This window comes from Helianthus annuus, chromosome 11 (assembly GCF_002127325.2).
Source record: "Helianthus annuus cultivar XRQ/B chromosome 11, HanXRQr2.0-SUNRISE, whole genome shotgun sequence".
In the NCBI taxonomy this organism is placed as follows: Eukaryota; Viridiplantae; Streptophyta; class Magnoliopsida; order Asterales; family Asteraceae; genus Helianthus; species Helianthus annuus.
The window spans coordinates 77,876,267-77,895,120 of NC_035443.2; the positions used below are offsets into that span (position 1 = coordinate 77,876,267).

The 18,854-nt window shown below is 37.8% G+C and overlaps 1 long non-coding RNA gene across 1 annotated transcript; it reads right to left on the bottom strand.

Moving 5' to 3' along the window:
• Positions 1 to 9,041: 9,041 nt before the first annotated feature.
• Positions 9,042 to 10,060, bottom strand: LOC118483665. Its single transcript, XR_004870952.1, has 2 exons — positions 9,530 to 10,060; positions 9,042 to 9,431 (listed from the first exon to the last, which is right to left on the bottom strand). It is a non-coding gene; the product is annotated as an uncharacterized LOC118483665 (long non-coding RNA).
• Positions 10,061 to 18,854: the final 8,794 nt, after the last annotated feature.

Genomic DNA, 18,854 nt, shown 5'->3' on the forward strand with positions numbered 1-18,854 from the left:
TGTAGATTTCTTTCTCATGAACCACTTGAAAGAATGATTTAATCATTTTAAAAACTTTTAAATAAAAACTCTCCCTCACGAAATGTCATCATGTTTAGCACTTGGAATTTTGAAAATCAACTCTTCAACACCAGTTGTCGAAAATCTTTTTGAATTATTTTTAAAAGATTAAGCTAAAACACACTGAAAATCTTTTTGGATTTTTGATATAGATGAAATATAGTAAAGAAATATTTACAGACAATATTTTTGTGAGTTTGTGTAAGAGGATCATATCAGTTTATGAGACATATCACCAACACCGTTAAGCTTTATTTCATTTTAAGTTCTAAACAATTCACTTAGATTGTCAGTATACTGATCCACTTAAATTTTCAAACAAAGTTCAACTATTTCGAGATACGAGATTAATGTTTTAAGCACTTAAACTTATTCGCGTGTCCCACCACTTGAATATACTCCCGTATCCAGATCCCAATATTCAGTCTTACAGGTGCGTATACCTAGATGATATCTGTTAAAGGGTTAAATGCGAAACCGTGAGAGCTCAGGTCAGAACTTCCGTTCAGCAGAGAGATGACGGTTCGACTTTAGGTGTGTTCCCTTTAGAGAATCTTTTCTTCAACAGCACATGATTAGCATTTTTCAATGTTTCATCATTTTTTGTACTGAGGGCTGTGCTTATTTCAAGCAAATGCAAAGTATTATTCGGGGACTAGGCCATTGCTTCCGCAAAATCAGAAGTCCCGGGATAATACCCCAGATATCACTGAGTATAAAGACCTAGTATTTCAGAAAAAGGGACCTTTCAAACAAGATTTCGTGGGTTACCCATATATCCAAGAAATGTTCCCCACGAGATAAGCAAGTTTGAAATTTAGGTTTATATCTCGAAAACAATCTACTAAATGTACAAAAATCTACTGGCACATCCGCAGTGAGATTGTTTATCACATTTATACTTTCCATTTCTTTAGCGTGTTGTGATAGTCCACTGATGTACTATCATTTCCTCTTTATACAACAAAACTCATTTTGAATTTTATCATGTTTTTTGACTTTTTTCAAATTTTCTAATGTTTTTGAATTTTCTGAAATTTTTACTCCCCCTAAAATGCAAACACATTTAAAGAAATTTGAAAACAAACTGTACAAGTAAATTGACAACTGTTGTGAATCGCTTCAATTCGCCATCCACTTGGCATAAACAATCAGAACTCCCCCTTTCAACAAACTATTTTCCCATTTAGATTTCAAAACACTTAAGTTTGTTTTAATCAAAATGGTTTTTCCGGAAAATAAGTTTTGTTGATTTTACCGATCACTTGTAGGTTCGGGGATAAGATCATCACTTTGTTTTTTTTTAAATATCACATGTATAAAGATTACATCAAGTTCAACTTAATGACCTTGACGAATCACTAATAAGAGCAAACCTCTGTACCAGTTGTAAGAATAAAACATCTACACAAATTCATTTTACCAATAAAGATGCCGATTCCTGCTTCACACTTACCAACCTGGAAGCTCCGGCAAGTCACACTTAACCACATTTAAACACAATTTTTAAGAAAGATGTCGATTCATGTTCCACGATTACCAACTTGGGAACTCTGGCAAGTCAAGTTTTTCAAGTAAAGAAAATGTCCACCTAAGCCTGACCAGCCTTGAGTGATCTTAACTCTGATTGAGTCGGGTTATAAGTTGCTTTCTTTGTAGCATAAAAATCTTTAACCCCTTGAACTTTACCCTCAACCATTTTTCCAAAAATCTTTTTCACATTGCCCATTAAACGCTTTCTCGACATCAAATTCTTTCTTCTCTGAATAGAATTGATTCGAGATCTCAAACTTACCAACCTTTGATTTAAAATTCTCAGCCTTCAATGGTGGAAAATTCGCATCATCCACTGGAGGTACTGAGTTTTCTTCTTTAACCTCAACCTGTGGCTCGTCTGGCTTTGTGGAATCAGATTCATCGCCAGTTTTTACATCAAACTTCTTAACAACCCACAATTGGTTGTCTTTGGCTCTCTTTTTATAAAAAAAATCCTTTTGAACACTCACCAACTTAATAGGTTGAATTTTCAAAAATTTTGAACTTTTCAGTTGGTGGTTCAACATCGACAACTTTTTCTTTGAGTTTTTCAGAGACTCCCTGTTTTGTTTTTGTTTCTTGAGAACAGTTCCATGCAATATGACCAACTTCATTGCATTTGTAACAGGTTCTTATCTCCTTTCTATGAAAAACTCCAGTCCCTTTCCTCTCAGCGAGAAACTCTTGGTTTGATTGTCTCCAGAAAGGTTTCTTCTGTTCTTCTACAGCACTTCCTCCTGAAACAAATTTTGTTTTCGTTTTAGAAATTTTCATATTTTTATCATTTTCTGATGGAATAAAACCTAAACCTTTCTTTTTCAAATTACCCTTATGGTTTGGTTTCTTATGAAAACTAGAACCAGAATTGTAACATTTTTTCTTGTTTAATCGCTGTTGAACTCTTGAAGTGTATTTTTTAGGTTTTTCAAAAAGATTTAAATCTTTTATTTCAGAAATATTAATTTCTGTCATTTTGAAAACCTTTTTGATCATTTCAAATTTAACACTTCTTATTGGAAATTCTTTATCAGAATATAATTTGTCAGAATCATTCAAAGTATATGCAACTTCGAATGTTTCATCATCCAAATTCGATTTTGATAACAAAAAATCTTTACTGTAAGCCCATTTAACCGACGTCTTTGGACTGTTGACTTTCTATCCTTTCAGTTTCCAAGTCTTGCTTCCACTTTGTACTTTCTTCAATATAGAAATTGATAGCTTTCTGCTTCGACATCATCACAGCATTCAGCATGGTAAGTGCATCTTCTCTTTCAGAATTAGTCTTTTGCAAACCAGTTACCGTTCTGTTCAACACATCATAAGATTCTTTCACATAGTTGAGATCAAACAGTAACTTTTCTATCATCTTCTCTTTCTCACTCAGTTTCTCATCTTTTTCTGCACACTGCTTGTAAGATTCTAAACACTTTAAGCAAGGCTTGATGACTTCCACAATCTTTTCTACTTCAATGATCTTCTCCACTTCAACAAATTTCTCAACTTCAACCACCTTTTCTTTGTTAACTACCTGCTCAGTAATTTTAAGTTCATCAACTTTCTCCTTTTTCAACTCCTTTGCTGCTCGTTTCTTCTTCCACTTCTCCAAGCGATCTGCAAAATAAAATTGAAAACTTTCAAGAGATAGTTGAGTTTTTGCAACATTAATATGTTTTTCTTCCTCATCATCACTACTGTCATCAGTTGGAGTTTGATCAAAACTTATTGTCTTTTCTGAACTGGTATCTGAAGAACCATAATCAGATGGTGTTGATAAAAAACCGTTGTTCTTTTTGAACTTTCATCGGATGAAACAGACTCTTCATCTTGATTCTTCTCATTATCAGCAAACACTTTCATCCATTCTGAAAACATATCAGGTTCTTGAATGACTTTAGCAATGAGAGCAACAACTTTTGAATCAGGTGGAATGTATTTGTCCCAGCTAAAACCTACTGCCACTTTTTCATCATCTTGATCAATGATGACATAATAAGCTTTCTTATTTACATCTTCAATCATCCTAGCATGTGCAGTTTGTGGCTCTTTTTGTTGTTGTAGGATCGTTGTCAGACCCGAACCGAGTCGATCAGAGGCGTTCTACTCAGAATGAAAGGCGGAAACAGACATAATGAGTTGAATTCGGCTAGATCTTCACTTAAACTGTCTTTTGTATTGATTCTGATGCAATTACAGATCAGTAGACACTTTGACAGAGCTTCGCTATCGGTAAACACCTAACTAATCTCGTACCAAATGACACGAAATGACTCCTATATATAGCCTATCTAATTCCGCACGAACTACACTCAAACGAGATTACATACATGCGAAATTAAGATTCACACGGAATTACTTGTTAATTCCGTGCGGAATTACCAAGAAACACTTCATGCGGAATTAGCCTGATTCATGCGAAATTAGCTTTTGACTTGATTTCTTGATCTTTGTGCCACAAGCAATGCAAGACTTCAACGAAGATGAAGTCGACAGACAACTGCACCAACAGACTCCCCTTTGAATGTTGACGGAATCTTCAGTGAGAGTCTTCATCATGTCAACTCTTTGGTCTTGATTAAACTTCTTTCTTTCTCAGCATGTTCCAGGATCTAGCTCTGGCTCTATCTTCTCTTGATCAGATCTCTTGATTCCTTAAATTCATCAGCAGTATCAGAATTCGTGAACTTGAGTTCTAGAATTGTAACCTGGCTCTTTTCATCTACAGACTCCCCTTTTGCAAGCAGACTCCCCCTCGAGTTATGCTCGTAATCAGGATCGTCATCTGGCATCCATTCTGATCTTCAGGTATCGGAACCTGACTTTCTCAAACCACAGAATCCTCAGGTATCGGAACCTGGCTTTTCTCAAATATCAAACCTGCATTGTCTCTACCAAAAACATAAGTTTTATGAATTTAAGATTTGACAATCACAGACACCACTTGTAGATCTCTTTCTGATGAACTATTTGAAAAATGATTTAATCATTTTAAAAACTTTTAAACACAAACTCCCCCTCACGAAAAGTCATCATGTTTAGCACTTTGAATTTTGAAAATCAGCTCTTCAACACCAGTTATCGAAAAACTTTTTGGATTTTTTTTAATTTTATGCTAAAACACATTCTTTTTGGATTTTTCTAAGATTTTGCGTGTGTTAAAAATAATAAAGAAATACTTACAAACAAGCTTTTTGTGAGTTTGTGTAAGAGGATCATATCAGTATATGAGACAAATCACTAACACCGTTAAGCTTCATTTCATTTTAAGTTCTAAACAATTCACCTAGATTATCAGTATACTGATCCACTTAAATTTTCATACAAAGTTAACCTATTCCGAGATACGAGATTAGTGTCTTAAAGGACTTAAACTTATACGTGTGTCCCACCACTTGAATATACTCCCGTATCCAGATCCCAATATTCAGTCTTACAGGTGAGTATACCTAGATGATATCTGTAAAAGGGTTAAATGCGAGACCGTGAGAGCTCAGGTCAGAACTTCCGTTCAGCAGAAAGATGACGGCTCGACTTTAGGTGTGTTCCCTTTTGAGAATCTTTTCTTCAACAGCACATGATTAGCATTTTTCAATTTTTCATCATTTTTTGTTCTGAGGGTGATGCTATTTTTCAAGAAAATTCAAAGTATTATTCGGGGACTAGGCCATTGCTTCCGCAAAATTAGAAGTCCCGGAATATTACCCCAGATATCACTGAGTATAAAGACCTAGTATTTCAGAAAGAGGGACCTTTCAAACAAGATTTCGGGGGTTACCCATATATCCAAGAAATGTTCCCCACGAGATAAGCAAGTTTGAATTTAGGTTTATATCTCGAAAACAATCTACTAAATGTATAAAAACCTACTGGCATATCCACAGTGAGATTGTTTATCACATTTAGCTTTCCATTTCTTTAGCTTGTTGTGATAGTCCACTGATGTACTATCATTTCCTCTTTTATACAACAAACCTACTGCCGATTCCTGCTTCACACTTACCAACCTGGAAGCTCCAGCAAGTCTCCAACCTGTAAAAATTTATCAACTTTAAAATTCATTTAGAAAATCAATGTTTATCAAGAATGATGCCGATTCCTACTCCACGATTACAAACTTTGGAGCTCCGGCAGGTCAAGATTTTTAAGCAAAGAAAATGTCCACCCAAGCCTGACCAGCCTTGAGTGAATTTTATTCTTGTTCAGTCGGGTTATAAGTTGCTTTCTTTGCCGCATAAAAATCTTTAACCCCTTGAACCTTACCCTCGATCATCTTCCCAAAAATATTTTTCACGTTTCCATTAAACACTTTCTCGACATCAAATTCTTTCTTCTCAGAATAAAATTGATTCGAAATCTCTACCTTACCAACCTTTGATTTAAAATTCTCAGCCTTCAATGGTGGAAAATTCACATCATCCATTGTCGGAACTGAGTTTGCTTCTTTAACCTCAACCTGTGGCTCCTCTGATTTTATGGAATCAGATTCATCGCCAAAATTCTCAGACAACTTCTTAACAACCCACCTTTGGTTGTCTTTGGCTCTCTTTTTGTAAAAAATTTTCTTTGAACACTCACCAACTTCATAAGTTGAATTTTCAAAAATTTTGAATTTTTTAGTTGGCGGTTCATTTTTCTCAACAACTTTTCCTTTAAATTTTTCAGAAACTCCCTGTTTTGTCTTTGTATCCATCGGACAATTCCATGCAATGTGACCAACTTCATTGCATTTAAAACAAGTTCTAGTATCCTTTCTATGAAAATCTCCAGTTCCCATTCTCTTCTTTTCAGCAAGAAACTCCTGGTTTGATTGTCTCCAGAAAGTTTTCTTCTGTTCTTCTTCAGCACTTCCTCCTAAAACAAATTTTGTGTTTGTTTTAGAAATTTTCATATTTTTATCATTATCTGATGGAATAAAACCTAGACCTTTCTTTTTGAAATTACCATTATGGTTTGGTTTCTTTTGAAAACCAGAACCAGAATTGTAACCTTTTTTCTTGTTTAAACGTTGTTGAACTCTTGAAATGTATTAATTTCTGTTATTTTGAAAACCTTTTTGATCTTTTCAATTCGAACACTTCTTATTGGAAATTCTTTATCAGAATATAATTTGTCAGAATCATTCAAAGTATATGCAACTTCGAATGTTTCGTCATCCAAATTCGCTTTTGATAATAAAAATTCTTTACTGTAAGCCCGTTTAACTGATGTCTTTGGACTGTTGACCGACGAACTCGAATTTCCAGACTCAGACTCCTCATCTTTATCCAACACCTGATCGACCACCTTTTTTATTAACTCGGACTCATGATCAGTTTCAGATGATGTAAAAGTGATGTTAATGTTTTCTGGTAATTCATCGGTTATATCTGTCACACACCGAAATATCAGAGCTGGCGTGACTGGACTGGTATGTTCATTGCACAGCGGAAGCAAAAGGTTAAGACTTCTAAACAGTGAACGCCTGCTAGGTACTCGAATTTCCATGGGTTCTCCTATTCCAACCGTTCCATAGTCTTAAAAATGCAACCTGAGAAAGAACATGCGAAAAAGTCAACATAAAGTTGAGCGAGTTCATAGTTTGTTTTGAAAAGATTTAAAATAAATCTTTTTGATAACCGGTTTTAAAGTTGTTGAGAAAATATAGTAAAATCATTTTCTTGGCATGATATATGAAAAACTGTGAGGCTAGCCCACAATAGTCTTTGTGCATTGCACGAGAGAGAATGGCCAAGCCCAAACTAACCTTTGTAAGCAGGATCAGCGCGTCCTCTTACTTAGGTATAATTTGAAAAACGTTACCAAAGATTGTAAATCTAGGTATTTGTGAGTTTCCATCAAATGAATCTTATGAATATAGGAAAGTTTTAGTGTTGTAAATGGGTATGTAAAGCGTCTATGAACAGGTTGATCGTTAATGTTTCGCGAGGACATTAACGTATGCGACGACATAGGAAGTACTCAACCTGTGTAGACGATTTTTAGTGTCGAATCACCTCGACTGTGTGAATCACCTCGACTGTGTCTAATCACCTCGACTGTGTCGAATCACCTCGACTGTGTGAATCACCTCGACTGTGTCGAATCCCCTCGACTATGTGAATCACCTCGACTGTGTCGAATCCCCTCGACTGTGTCGAATAACCTCGACTGTGTCGAATAACCTCGACTGTGTCGAATCCCCTCGACTGTGTCGAATAACCTCGACTGTGTCGCCCGTACCCATTAGAAAATCATGCACGTTTCGTAAAACCGGTATGTTTGTATAAATTGTTCATAAACCATTCGAGTTTCCTTGAAATCCCTTCGCAACACGGTTTAGAAACATGAGTTTTCGTTCATCAAAAAGTTGTTTATTTTTGCAAAACTTGCATGTCTTTCCACCCCCGAAAACATTTATAAAAATGTAAAACAGTAAAAAGTGGGGGTTATGAACTCACCTTGACGTTCCTGTGCAAAGCTAGCTTAGCGTGATTCCGTAGTGTCGTTCCGAGACCGTGAATTAGCTAGCGTGCACTTAAGGTATTCCTAATCAAGGAATAATTATAAGTTTCTATTTTAAACGTAGCTAAACTACGCGTCCGAGCTCTACCGAGTCGTTAAAATAAACGACTCTACAAAGGTGTTGTTAGTTTGAATTAGAATAACCAATCTATGGTTATTTGATCCCGTTTATAATCGGGATAAATCTAAGTCTCGGAAACGACTTAGTTTTCCGAGTGATTTAGAATATATATGTATATATATATATAACCAAATATATATATACGGAGCCGTGTTAGTCGTCGCGTGTAGAAGGCGTAAGTCGATAATGATACGTATTCAAAACGTTGTATATGATACGGTAACATGCCGTTGTCGTTTTCGTAGGATGGAAATAGGTAAATATATATACATATATTTATATAAAAAAACTTGATGTTTGAAACGACTATCAACAAATATACCATTGTTATAAAAACACCCGAAAATGTTCGCATCGTCGACGCTTGAAATGAATATAACAACTATATCTAGTTCTCAAAAGCGTTTAAAGTTGACGTGTGAAATAGACATTCGTATTCGCGATATTTGAAATAAATATTAACTATTATATTTATGTTATAAAAACGATCGGGTTTTCAATGTTTGAATAAATATAGATAATTTCAGTTATCTAAATATGTGTCGGGTTTCGTTAAGATGTAACTCGCGTGTTGTCGAAAAGTTATAATTTCAGTTTATAAGTTACCAAAATGTCACTAAAATAAATATACTTTTATATCTATTTTATAAGAAAACTTGGATTTCGATAAGTGTTGTTGTAAAGATTTAGATACGTTCTATAATTCGGGTTTTTAACGAAAAACGGATAGAGTTTCCTCTGTTTTTCGGATAACCCGACAACAAAAGTCGTCGTATTTTGTCAAAATTCAACAATCACTCAACAAACAATATATACTAAAACATTATGAAATACGACAAAATAAAATGTAACCAATCGCTAATCGATTCGGGTCGAGCTCGGTCGCGTATAACTAACTAAAATCTAACGTAACTAACTTGCTACGCTAACAACTTTACCGGGCCTCCCGTGTTGACCGAGCGTTGACTGTTGTTGACTGCCTTGACCTGTTGTCGACCCGAGTTGACTCGGGTGTTGACCGAGCCAACCGGGTTTGACCCGAAACGCAGCTGAGTTGACTCGAAATAAACAAAAACTGAACCGAGCTACCACTCTCATCTCCTTGTATCTCGAACCAACCAAGAGTGAATCTGAATCGTTTCGTTGACTAGTTTGGCTAACACTTAAGTCGGGACCCGAGCAAAATAACTGTCGTCTTCACTGACCACCACCGCTAACCCGAACCCAAGTCAAGCCAAAACATCATTATCATCTTTTAACAGATCTTCGAAAAAAAAAAAACAAAATGAAGGAAAATGGAGAGGGGTTTACCGGTTAGACTCGTCGAAAGAAACAAAAACACCACCGCCATCCTCGCCGTCGCCGGCTTCCGCTGCCGTCGCCGTGAGCGGCGGCGGCGCTCCCCTTTCTCCCGGACTCACTCTCTCGATCTCTCTCTCCCAGTTCCGTCCTTCCTTCTCCGCTGAACCACGTCGGCTCTCCTCTCTCTCTGATCTTGTCGCCGCCGCCACCAAGGTGTGGTGGCCGGCCCCAACATAATCGCGGGCTCCCTATGGTTTGTCGGAGCTGCATAAGTGACGAGGGGGGGGGCTGCGGGTGATTAAAGGTGAAGAGGAAGGAGGTGTTTTAGGGGTGTGGCCGGTCAGAGTAGGAGAGGCGCCGGAGTTACTCCGGTCACCGGAAGAGATGGAGATGGAACATGGTGTGCAGGTGTGTATGTTTGTATGATTTTGTTTGAGAAGATGAACTTGTTTTGTGTTTGTCAAATGGAAATGGTGATGTTGTTAGTGTTATAGTTAGGGTTTTCTCACAAGGAGATGAAAGAGAGAGCAGACAAGGAGAAATGGTGTGCGTGTTTGGTTTATGATTTCAAATGTAAAGTTTAGTGTAACACTACACATTTATACCTAGGGTTTCAAGGTGGGCTTGGGCCCAGGGCCCACAAGCCCGTTACACGCGGTCCGATTCGGTTTTAGAGCCCGTTTTTCAAACCCGAACTTCGTAAAGTGTTGTATAACGTTTATTTAGCGTCGAAAGTATGTAGGGTTATACCGTAAGTCGTTTATAGGCGCATTCGTTTTTCGGTCGCGTTAAGTTGCGTAAAAGCCTCGTCCGTCGTTTTTCGTTCGTTTTTGGATATGATTTCAACTAAGAATATTAAAATTCGAAAACGAAGCCAAATATAACATAACATATTAATATCGAGACATAATTCGAGTCTGGTGCTTTCGTTTTGTCGTTGATTGTCGGTGTGTTACTGTTTTCGTGTTTATCGTTCACGTTTGCGTTTTCTGTCGTTTGAAAGCATGAAAATTTCGCAAAACTAAACTTACAAATATAAAATACGCGTATAAAATTAGTATTTGTCGGCGTTGTCGGTATTTTGTGCGGTTTCCAATTCGTTAGCGTTTATTATTCCGCAACTCTCCGCAGATCGTCATACGCGTGCTGTACAGTCGAATAGACGTTTCTAGGCATTCCAAAAGCCTAATTAAGTTAATTAGTGCCTTAAAAACTATTTATTATCACCTTAAACGTTTGTTAATCGCGTAATTAAGAGGCATTAATTGCCGGTTGTCACAATATCAGACTTCAGTTTTATATTCACGGCCTTTTGAACTTGCTCCTCGTTTGGTTTTCTGGGAGAATAACCTTCCCAGATCGGAGGCGGACACTTGTTGTAACTAACCCTTTGTTTCTTACCAGTATCCTTCTTCTTCGGCTTCTCATCTTGAAATGCTTCAAGACTTGCAACAGTTGGATAAATTCGATCGATAAGATAATCAGAACTAGAATAACTCTGTAATAATCGTCTAATTCTCTCATTTTCTATCTTTTCAGTTTCCAACTCTTGCTTCCACTTTGCACATTCTTCAATATAGAAATTGATAGCTTTCTGCTTCGACATCATCACAGCATTCAGCATTGTCAATGCATCTTCTCTTTCAGAATTAGTCTTTTGCAGACCAGTTATTGTTCTGTTCAACACATCGTATGATTCCTTCATGTAGTTGAGATCAAACAGTAACTTTTCTATCATCTTGTCTTTCTCACTTAATTTTTCATCTTTTTCTGCACACTATTTGCAAGATTCTGAACACTTTAAGCAAGGCTTAATGACTTCCACAATCTTTTCTACTTCAATGATCTTTTCGACTTCAACAACTTTCTCATTGGCTTCAACCACCTTTTTTTATCACTTGAAACACTTCTTCAGCAAATTTAACTCTGTCACTATGTTCAGAATTTCTTTCTTGATCAACACTTTCACATTTCTTCTTTTTCTGCTCTTTTGTTGCCCGTCTCTCTTTCAGTTTATCCAATCGATCTGCAAAATAAAATTGAAAACTTTCAGGAGATAACTGAATTTTTGCAATATTAATATGTTTTTCTTCCTCATCATCACCACTGTCATCAGTTGGTGATTGATCAAACTCTATCATCTTTTCTGGATTATCATCTGAAGAACTAGAATCTGATGATGATTGATCCACAACTGTTGTTTGTTCTGAATTTTTTTCCGATGAAATAGACTCTTCATCTTGATTCTTAGCCTTAACACCAATCATATTCATCCATTCTGTAAACAATTCAGGTTCTTGGATGACTTTTGCAACTAGAGCAACAACTTTTGAATCAGGTGGAATGTATTTGTCCCAGCTGAAGCCTTCTGCCACTTTTTCATCATCTTGATCAATGATCCCATAATAAGCTTTTTTATTTGCATCTTCGATCATTCTAGCATGTGTAGTTTGTGGCTCCTTTTGTTGTTGTTGTTGTTGTGGTTGATGAGCAAGTTGTTGATATATGGCTTTACGATAGTAATCATCTTTACCAAACGGATTCTTTGCTCCACTAGCTTCTTGCTTCTTGCATTCTCTTTTAAAATGACCTTTCTCCCTGCATCGAAAACAAGTTACTTTAGATTTATCAAAACCCAAAGTAGAAACATGTGCATCTAAAAAATCATTTCTCCCTGTAATCATTTTAAACTTTTCAGCTCTTCTCAAGACACTAGCTAAGCACCATTTGATGTCCATGAGCTCCATCTCTTCAGCATCTATCTGATCGTAATCGTCTTTCGTTAGCATAGGATTTCCGATCCTTCCAGCAACCAATCCCTCATAAGTCTCCAGAACTGTAGCAAGTAATGTCATGTGATCTCTTGCAACTTCTTCAGACAAATTCTGACCATTTGGGAGATTCAATGCAATGTTGCACTGTATCACACAACCATTTCCACTTTTTGAACTTTGAGAGTGAAAGCTTGATGCTGAACTCTTTGGATTCATACTTGGATATGAAGAAATTCCACTGCTGTTGTTTGGACTTTGATTGACTGCATCAGATGAATTTCCAGCACTAAAAGTAGTTTGGATTTTAGGACTCATTTCAACATATTGAACACCTTCTTTGTAATACATTTTAATATCTTGTTGACCACTCGGATTATTCATCCTCGCAATCTTTTGCTGTTCAAGATCTTGACTTTCAATCTTTTCAGTGAACTGTGAAATAGTCAAATTATCATATTCCCCGGTGTTCTTTAAGATCATCAAAAATGTACCCCACTCTTTTTGAGGTAAAGCATCAGCCAATTTGTCTACCCACTCATCTTGACTTTTCTCTATTCCCAATAAAGACATAGATCGAACTAAGTGGCAATATCTTTCAGTCAGCTTCTTTGATGTTTCTCCTGCCAAGCTTGAAAATAAATCGAATTATTTCTTTAGTAGTGCGTTTTTGCTCTTAATCATTTTTTCACTACCCTCAAATTTAACCTTCAATGCATCCCAGATTGAACGCGCAGTGTTATCATGTTGAAGCAAGATAAAAATGTCTTCATTTACAGCTTGCTGTAAAAGACTGATCATCATCTTTTCTTCTTTATACATGTCTCTCTCTTTGTCATTCAATTCAGAAATAACTTTTTGATGTGTGTAAAATGCAACATATAAATTACATCAATTGAGGCATAAAACTAACCCTTTTTAAGTACTAATGTTGGAAAAAGAGTGTTTTTGTCTTCCTTTTGTATTTTCAGGATAAAATGAGCTCAAATTCACAAAAGAAGCAAAAAGACAGCTAAATCTAACATAAATACAAGAAAAGGAACAAAAGTGGATTGCCCGACCCCTCAACGGCATCTTCCCAAGCAGAAAAGAGAAGTCAGAAGACTGAACACGCCCCGTGCTCAGCCAGCACGGGGCCGTGCCCAAGAAGCAGCAGAAAAGACAAACCTATAGAAGCTTCTATTGCCCACCACGGGGCCGTGTCCAGTGAGCACGGGGGCGTGGCGAAAGTACAGCAGGCGCATTAATTGTAATTGCGAATTACAATTAATGAAGAGAAAGAGTGTCAGACAGGCACGGGGGCGTGTCCAGCGGACACGGGGCCGTGCCCAGCCTTCTGTTCAGCCTATAAATAGGAGTGCTTAGTTTCATTTCAACTCATCCCTTGGCACACCACCTCTCTCACACTTCATCCACCATCCACCACCATCACAAACCATCATCCACCACCATCATCCATTGTCCATCATAGAGTGTGTGAGTCGTCTCGGGATCCAAGATTAATCGTAAGAGTTCTTGACAATCAAGGCCATGTTTGCCTAAGTCTCTTACATCACTTGGTGAAGACAAGTGTTTAGTATAATACTTTTTATTTTTAATCTTTTGCACTTTTTATTTGGTTTTGTATTAATGACTTTAATAACTAGTTGCTTATGTTGAAGGTGATCTTTCCTTATCGTTTGTCCGTGGTGTCTTGGCATTATTTTACTGTCTATATAAAATAAAAGATTTTCACCATTCATATCTCCACGGTCTATATGGAGGTATGTTGGCTATCTGGTCGGGGATTAAGGGAACGGTTTGGTAAGGCTCTTGCCCTTGTTCAGCGTTTAGAGGTCCTGCAAGGGACCTGGGTCAAATTTAGTAGGATCTCCTTCAATGCCTATAGGTATTGGATGGCGGGGATCCAAACTCTTTGACCCCCTCATAAGTTAACTACTATTAATACTATAACCCGGCTATTTAGGACTGTATCCCTGCTGACTCAGACTACTTAGCCGAGGGTAACGTCACCGCCAAAAGCGGGGCCTACCATAATTTGCATTAATAACTTAATTCATTATCTTCCAATAATCCAACCCTTTAGGATTGTATCCTTGCTGACTCAAACTACTGGGTTGAGGGTAACGTCGCCTTCAAAAGATGGGCCTACTACAATAACGAAGATAATCTCTTAAACAAGTGCAAAAGTGCGAAAATAATCAAAGGTTATACTAATACACGAGTCGGATCCAAGTGATTCATCTTGTCTATCTGTTTTTATTTTATTTTAATTTTCAGCATTTAGTTAGTTTTTATTTTCTTAGTTTAAAAAATCTTTTCTAACTTCTTTTTGATTTGATTAGACGTTGAGAATAAACCGGTACTAAAAGCTCTTGTGTCCTTGGACGACCTCGGTATCTTACCAACACTATACTACGTCCACGATGGGTGCACTTGCCCATATGTGTGTTTAGTGTTAGTAAATATCGTGTTTTATAAATTTAAAACTTGGCTAAAAGTGTAAAAAGGGCTTAAATATACATCTAAATTATATCACACTTCACGCACATCAAGTTTTTGGCGCCACTGCCGGGGATACAAGGATTTTAAGAAAGTTAGGAATCAACGGCCTAATCATATTTTTATCTTTCTTTTTATCTTTTTTAGGATTTTCTTAACTTTTCAGCTTCTGCAGAGCTCAGCACGGGCCGTGCCCGCTGAACACGCCCCCGTGCTCAATCATTGGAACTGGCAATCCTGTTTTAAGTCAGACAGTAAGCTGAACACGGGGCCGTGCTCACTCAACACGCCCCCGTGCCCAAGATTCACTTACTGGAAACAGAACCGTTAGATCCTGGCGGTTGGTAATTTCTGACATAAACATGAGTGATAGTAATTCTTTTTACTTTCGGCACTCTTATGGTACGTGGTGTCAATTATGTGGAGGCGAACATAAAGAATTAAAATGTTACTTTCTAAATTATAGGCCCCACTACATAGATCCACCAATTCCTTATAACCTTAAGAGGGGCGAAAGTAAAAATAAGCACTATATCTCCCTCGAATGCGCCCAGCCATATATTCTAGGGGAAATGCTCCTTGACGAGTTATTTCAACTAGAAGAGCTAATTCTAAATTGGTCAAAAGAACTTAGGAAGGATTTTATCGATCCGCCCCAAGACGATGACCATGAAGAAATGTTGGAACCGCATTCCGACAACCTCGTTGCTCCCAAAAATACCTTCATACCTAGCGAAGACTTGGACGATAGTCGTCCCTGTGCCGATTGTGCCGTGAAGGACTCTCCATCGACTTCGTTCGGTGCATACATAGACCTGAGCGATTCGGCATACACCTTCTTTAACGAGAGCCCGGGAAAGGGTTGGACTTGTCCACCTAGAATGAAAATAGGAATTACCCTCACCGACAACCTCTTGTGTTCTCGCCTTAGTCTAGGACAATTAAGGTATCTTAGGCACTTTGGGGTTGTTCCAACCAATCAAGAGCCATCCGATACTGGTAAGTTCCTTGAAAAACTAGACAACTTCATAAAATAGTCCCTCGACACGGGGCCGTGTCCAGCCAACACGCCCCCGTGTCCACCAAAAGATTCCCTTCTGATCAGTACGTCAGAATACGGACAAACTGTGTCAGAACTCCACCTGCACACGGGGCCGTGTCCAACGAACACGGGGCCGTGTCCAGGATGCTGTCGTTTTCTATAAATGCAGCCAAGAATTCTGCACATTTGGACCAACTTGGGACAGAGATTTGAAAGAATCTTCTCTCAACTATCCTAGGTAAGTCTAAAAGAAGGTTCCAACAACCCATCTTGTCCTTTCCTCTTCTAGCCATTTCCTTCTTCTCCATCTTTCTCCAAGAACTACCATTAAAAGTTTGAATTCTTCAAACTTTGTGGTAGGGATTAATGAGTTTTGTTCAAGGAATCTTGGTAAAAATATGTTATGTAACATTGTTTTAAGTTATTAATATTTAAAAGGACCCCACAAGTTCAGAAAATAACTTAAAATTTCAAGTTTCCTTGCTTCAAAATTCTGCAGAAAGATGAACACGGGGTCGTGCTCAATGAGCACGGGGCCGTGTCCAGACACTGTTTCATCAAATAAACTATTTTTCAGTTTATTTTTCGTAGAATGTCAAGTGAAAACAGCGAAACATCTTCCGTGCATTCATCAAACAGCCGAAGAGGAAGAAGGCCCTCCGTTGAAGCTACGCTTGTGCACTATGTGATAGCATTAAGGGAGGCTATCGACGAAATGACGTCGGTAGAGGAGGTCCTAATCGACCGTATTAACGATCTTACGGTGGGACTCGAAAGCAGCTTCCAAGAAATTAACCTCTTGCACCAGAGGTTAAATATTCTTGTAGCTCCCCCGATGGAACCAGTCCTCCCACAACAGGATTGGAACTTGGCACTCGGGATTAACAACCCTACCGGGTGGGAAGACTTTCCGGCGGAACCTCCCATGGAGCACCAACAAGAGATCCCGGTGGAAATCGAAACTCCTCAAACTGATGCCAATGAGCCTACTTTTCTCCTTCCAAGGGAGGTGGAGGAGTGGCTCGCCGACATGTGAGGAAAGCCACACCCGGAAGATGGAGTTTTAAAAAGGCCTTGTCTAACCAAGATTAGTAGCTTCTTGGAAATTTTGCTAATTAGAATAAAGTATAGGCTGGAACTCCATGGTTTAGTATTTCCTTGTTTTCGTATTTAGTTTAATGTACGGTCTCTCTATGGTTGCAATGAAATGATGGTTTTTAAAGTTTGGATGGTTCATAAGGAATAACACACACTCATGGTGGTAAAGGATGAAAAGGGGAACGAGAAACATGACCCCATGCACAAGAACAAGGCAACCCGACATAAATTTCTCCATTACAGAAGGTTCAACACGGGCCGTGTCCAACCAACACGGCCCCGTGCTGAACCCCCTGCAGAAAAATGCCCAGTTCAGGTAACTGGACACGGGCCGTGTTCACCAGACACGCCCCCATGTCCAGGCTTCTGTCTCTTTTCTTTAATTTTTGTTACTAGCACCTGAACATGGGGCCGTGTCCGGTCCCCACGGGGCCGTGTCCAGACTGCCAGTAGCATAAATCTTTGCTTTTTAACACCACATTACACATCCAATCAACCTAAAAAAAATTATTTTTGGGACACATTGAGGACAATGTGTAATTTAAGTGTGGGGGGGAAGCTAAAACCTTGAAACTTTTGCAAGTCCTATTAACAAGACTTACACAAAACTCTATTGGAACCGCTAATCACCCCAAATTTTTTTCAAAAAAAAAAAAAAAAACTTTTCGTTTTTTTTACTTGTCTTGGTTTAATTTGGGAATAACAAGTTCTAAAAAGTTTATATTTTTACAAATTTACAACCGATAGCGTCGTGATAAAAAGAACCAACATAAGAAAATTATGAAACGGCATGACAAGCTTGGTTAAAATTCGATTATATATACTTGATCACATAAAAACCCATTCCCACAAAAGTGAGTTTTGAGCCTTTATTGAGCATACAAATTTACATCTTTAGACTAAATGCTCATTTTTCGTTTCTTGTGTGAATAGCCGCTTGGTTCTTACGACTCTAGAACTTGCCACGACGATTCATTCCCGGTCCTTACCAACTTAAACCCAAGTAAGTAAATGATGGAGGCATTAGGACTAACCATTTTTCTTTCTACACCATTATTTTTCAATTTTTTTTACCACCTACCCAAAATCCCCCTAGTTAACCCCTTTGAGCCTAAACCTTTCATTTCTTTACCCTAAAACCTTTTCACCCACCAAAAACCCTTTTCATTTTCACCCTTTATTTTAGTAACAAGCTCGGTTTTTCGTGTGACTAAAAAAAATGATGAAGTTAGAAATAAACAAACAAAGCTATTAAAACAAAAGCTTGTTAGGAGAAATACTTCAAAATAAAAAGTCACTAAAATAAAGTGTTTTACGAAAACCGACGCTTTTTACGCTTTTCGCCATTTTCTACTAACCCATTCACCCACCTTTAGCCCAAGCCTATACCCAAAAAGTCCTCTTGATATTTACAAAGGTAACAAGTTAAAAAGGGGGAGGATTGATTTCTTGACAAGCTTATGGTAGGAATAAGTTTCACGCCGCTCTCGAGTGATTCACTAAAAATATACCTTCGGCCGAGTGTGAGTGATTTCTCCCGTGAGGTATGTGAACTTGTATATAAATGGAATTTAAAAAAAAGGCATGTTATTGCCAAATTAGTAATTTCTCCTATGAAACGTTCTAAACAAATCATAACGAATAGGATTGTAAATAAATAAAAATAAAACCCAAAAAGATCTTGGATTCCCGACACTCTATGACAAGCCAAAAACCTTCTCTTCTACCCATTCCATTTGGGAGTGTGAGCCACATATTATAGAGTTTTGCTTGAGGACAAGCAAAAGTTCAAGTGTGGGGGTATTTGATGTGTGTAAAATGCAACATATAAATTACATCAATTGAGGCATAAAACTAACCCTTTTTAAGTACTAATGTTGGAAAAGGAGTGTTTTTGTCTTCCTTTTGTATTTTCAGGATA